Source organism: Pteropus alecto, unplaced genomic scaffold (assembly GCF_000325575.1).
Source record: "Pteropus alecto unplaced genomic scaffold, ASM32557v1 scaffold311, whole genome shotgun sequence".
Taxonomy (NCBI): Eukaryota; Metazoa; Chordata; class Mammalia; order Chiroptera; family Pteropodidae; genus Pteropus; species Pteropus alecto.
Window position 1 is genome coordinate 522,111 of NW_006431916.1, and position 4,827 is coordinate 526,937.

Genomic DNA, 4,827 nt, shown 5'->3' on the forward strand with positions numbered 1-4,827 from the left:
GCTGGAACAACACTGTAGATATAATTTTGTATTCAATTGTTTTATTTAATTTATTAAGCATCTTCAATATCACTACATGTTTTTATAATTTTAATGGAAGACTTTCATCAAGTAGTTATACCATAATTTATTTAAGTATTCTCCTATTATTGAACATTTAGATATTTTGTTTGTTGGTTGGTTTAACTATGATAAGTAATGCTATCGTAAATATGCCAATAGCTTTTCCTTCTAGTTATCATTTCCTTAGGATAGATTTCCAGAGGCGTTATTACTAAGGCAACGTGTACAAATCCTTTATTGACTCTAAATACATATTGCAAAATTACCATTTAAATATTTTCTACCTAGCAACGTAAGAGATTGCCTGTATTAGTCAGGGTTCTCCAGAGAAACAAAGGGCAGAGTAGATAGATTAGATAGATAGATAGATAGATAGATAGATAGATAGATAGATAGATAGATAGATAGATAAAGGTAGAGAAAGAGAGAGAGAGAGATTTAAAGGAATTGGTATGGAGGCTTGGTGACTCCAAAATCTTATGGAAGAGGCTGACAGGTTGGAGACTCAGGAAAAAGGCAGTCTCTAGAAAACTAGGAAGAGTCAGTGTTCAGTGAAGTCCAAAGGCAGTCTGCTCGAAAATTCTCTCTTCCTCCAGGAAGTCCACCTTTTGATCTATTCAAGACTTCAGCTGATTGGTAGAGGCCCACTACATTATGAAGAGCAATCTGCTTTGCTCAAAGTCTACCAATTTAAATGTAAATATCATCCAAAAACACTCTCACAGGGGTGGCTCCATAGTGTAGTGGTTAGCATGTCTGCTTTGCATGCAGAAGGTCCTGGGTTCGTGCCCCAGGTGGAGCCACAGACCATACCCTGCGTGTGCCAGGCCCCCCAAATGCGACTGGCCCTGGGTGCATGCCATGAGCGTGTGGGAGGAAACGCCCCACCTTCAGAGATCCAGTTCTTAAGAGGAACATCCATGGGTCAGGAGTGGAAGTGGGGGCGCGGGGGAATTAAAGAGGGGGGAAAAAATGAAAACACTCTCATAGAAACATACAGAATAATGTTTAACCAAATATCTGGGCACTGTGGCCCAACCAAGTTGAAACACAAAATTAACCAATAGTGCCATTTTTAACAAAACTTTGCAAGGACTAGGAATAATTTGAAAAATCATTTTTATAGTTTAATAGTTTAAAAATTATACTATTATTTTAAGGTACATTTTCTTTTGAGAATTGAACAGCTATTTTTTCCATAAACATGTGTGTATGCGTTTATAAATATATATATATTCTTAAGGTGAATTATCTATTCAAGTCCTTTATCCAGTTAAAATCTTAGTATTTTTCTTATTACTTTATATGTTTTATTGAATACCATTAGGGACACTTTGTCAGATTAGTTGTAAATATTTTCCCCATAATTTATTGTTTTTCTTTATCCTCTCCTTTCAAAATGTTAAAATTTTGTAGGGCCAGCAAAAAAAAAAAAAAAAGGCTTTGAAAGAATTTCTTAAGAAAAAGAACCAAAGTAAGATAAACTTAGAACAAACATTTGTATTTCTTTCTATAGGAAAATGGCTACTGGGAAACGGGCAAAAAGCCAAGGTGTTGCAATGGAAATGGCAATGGCCCTGAAACAGACAGTGTTCCCTTAATCTTGGCATCAGAGAAAGAAGCTCAATCAAAAGTGCAGACCCTCCCTGCAGGAGTTCAGGCCTTTGCAGGGGGCAGTGTGGATGGGTGCTCAGGAGACTCACCCAGAGAGATTAGTATTGCTGTGAACAGCGGAGGGCAGTTTTGCTGTGTTGTTTTGTTTTGGCAAGCGTAACCAGGACACAAATTGTCTTTCCTTCCCTAGTTAGTCACAACAATTCTAGCTTTGTCCAGGGTACGAACCACTCTGAAGAAATGAAGGAATGCACACTTATGTTCAGCATTATTGCAGCATTACTTACAATCGCCAAGAGATGGAAGCAACCTAAGTGCTCATCAATAGACAATTAGATAAAGCAAATGTGGTACATATATACAATGGAATGTTACTCGGCCATAAAAAAGAATGAAACCTTACCATCTGTGACAACATGGATGGTATTATGCTGGAAGGTATTATGCTAAGTGAAATAAGTCAAACAGAGAAAAACAATACCATATGATCTCACATATACACGGAATCTAAAGAACAAAAAAAGTGAACAAACAAAACAGACACAGACTTAAAGATAAAGAAAACAAACTGATGGTTGCTGATGGGGAGGGGATTGAAGGACTGTGTGGAAATGATGAAGGGATTAAGAAGTATAAATTGATAGTCACCAAATAGTCAAGGGGATGTAAAGTACAGCACAGGGAATATAGTCAATAACATTGTAATAACTATTTGTAGTGCCAGGTGAGTACTAGACTAATCAGGGGGATCGCTTCATAAATTATATAAATGTTAAAACACTATGCTGTATACTTGAAACTAATATATAATAATATTGAATGTCAACTGTAATTGAAAAAAGTAAAGAAACAAGTAAATAAATAAGAAAGAAAAGAAATGAGAGATGTGATCAAATTATCTTGAGGAGGTAAGTCCTCTGGAGTTTGCTAATCTCTCAGTTGAACTCTTAAAGACTTAAGGGCAGCCTGGCCAAATATTTGGCAGTGGCCTCCAATGGCATATCAAGTGACCAGCAAAATCCCAAAATGGAAAGGAGGTGTTTAATACATATTTTCATAGAATGAAATGTATTGAAACATAGTTGAAGCTGAGGGCAGCTGACATCAAATTGTTCGCAAGGGTTGTGTTGTGAATTTCAGTGAAATTAGCAAATAAGGTGAGACACCATTTATAGGGACGTCCATGCAGGGTGGAAAGATAGCCAACTCTACCTTCCCAACCAGACTGTGAGCATCTGGAAGGTAGAGTTGTGTCTTAATAACTTTTGCATCCCCAGTATCCGGCATAGTTTTTGGAAGAGATCAGTGATTTGGTAATTGTTGAACTAAATGAAGCCGCAAAATGTGATAATGGGGGATAGTACAAGAATCATTAAGGCAGTTTTAGATCAAGGCCTCTTCTGACTGGACAAAGTGTAATTTTCTCCACCCAGACTGGGCAGAGGACTGAAACATTTAAGTGCAGGCCATGTGCAAAGAGGCCAGCATCTCCAACCTCAGAAGTGAGGTCTGTGCAGCCCCGACAACCAGGAAAGCCTGAAAATCCCCTTAGACCTGTCAAGTCCTAGAGTAATGTAAGGTCTCGGGGCCAGGCTAGATCATAGCACAGCCAGCGGGAGAGTGTGATGCAGAAGCTCATTGCAGAGAAGCAACACCTAACAGAAGCAAGACCTAACAGGAGTTAGGTCTAAGGGTATATCAAGGCCAGCAGAAGAACAAGACTCAAGGACAGAAGCTGGGAAGATCCAGAACAGGTTTGGGAAGTTTGATGTATGTCGAGGCAAGTTACAAATGGAAGGAAGTTGTGGGACGCCCAATGATCTGTGGTCCAGCAGCATGGGACATCGTAAGCCACCAGCATACAGATGTATGCAGGATTGCGTAGCCACCAAGCAAGAAGAGAGGAAGGGACATGAGAGAAGGCCAGGGAGCGGGTAAGGCAGGCAATAATACCCAGAGGCATAAGAAAAATTGTGTTGACTCTTTCTGAGTGCCAGGAGTGACGATCAACAATAAAAGAAGCCTTGAGAGTAGAAGAGAGGGAGGGAGAAAGATGGCTTTAAGGATGAACCAGAGAAGGAGAGGCACTTCTGCCTGAGTAATGGGGCAGAAGAGGCAGAAAGGGTAGAAATGAGGGAGAAAGGACACAGACAAAACAAGAGAAGGATTTGGGTAGGTATTAGAAATAAAGTGGTCAAGGAGTTTCTGTGCCTAAGCTCCTGTACCTGGGTGTTACATCATATCCACGAGGGAGCCTACACCCATGGATGTGGGTCAGCAGGAGTCAAGCATGAGCAGGTGGAATCACAGCTTCTCAATGCTGCCATCAGAGCATCATAGACAATCCCAAAATAAATGGGTGTGGTTGTGTTCCAATAAAACTTTATTTATAAAAACAAGCAGCATCTGTATATGGCCTGTGGGCCATCGTTTGCCAGTCCCTCATGTTTTAGTGAAACTCTTGTGAGATTTACCACCAATTTCCCCAAAGGCTATCTTGGTTTTCGAACATGCAAGGTTCATTATTCTGCATTGCCTCAGCAAAGGAAGATAATTGAACTGAACGAAGACAAAGGAAGATACCAACTGTGAGTGAGAGGGCCATCCACTCCATGGCCTACAGTGAAAGGCTGGTGCAGAGGGTGGGAAGGCTCCATGGAAGGGAGAGCCATTTAAAAACAGGAGGGCCACTTCTATTATTGGGAAGCCGCAGGCTTAAAACTGAAAACAGGAGAGTCAGGCCATTTCTGGGAAGCACTATTGGAGGGAGGGGGAAATGGAGGCCTGGAGAGCAGCAATGGAGCATGAGGGCAGGGTCTTTGGGGCCTGAGGAGCTGCCTGTGAATGCCTTCATCTGTTAGGAGTCTGCTCTGTACCCAGTGCTGGGCTCAGTGCTGTCCCTGGAGTCCCCACTTAACCTTACCTCATCACAATCCTCTGGAAGGGGATCACTATCCTTGTTTTACCCAAGAGGAGCTTGAGGCTCACAGAAGTCTAAATCGGCAGTTCCCTAAATGTAATGCACAAACCTATGCTGGTCACAGTGCAGTAAGCACAGGAACTGAGAGACGATATTTGGAAAACTTTCAGCACTTTGACAGAGAAGTTGTATGCCCCTTGTATCTAATAATAAACATTTCACATAAAACT

General features: G+C 40.9%; 1 non-coding gene across 1 annotated transcript; it reads left to right on the forward strand.

Annotated features, from left to right (window-relative positions):
- Positions 1 to 792: 792 nt before the first annotated feature.
- On the forward strand, positions 793 to 866 carry TRNAA-UGC. The gene has a single exon. It is a non-coding gene; the product is annotated as a tRNA-Ala (tRNA).
- Positions 867 to 4,827: the final 3,961 nt, after the last annotated feature.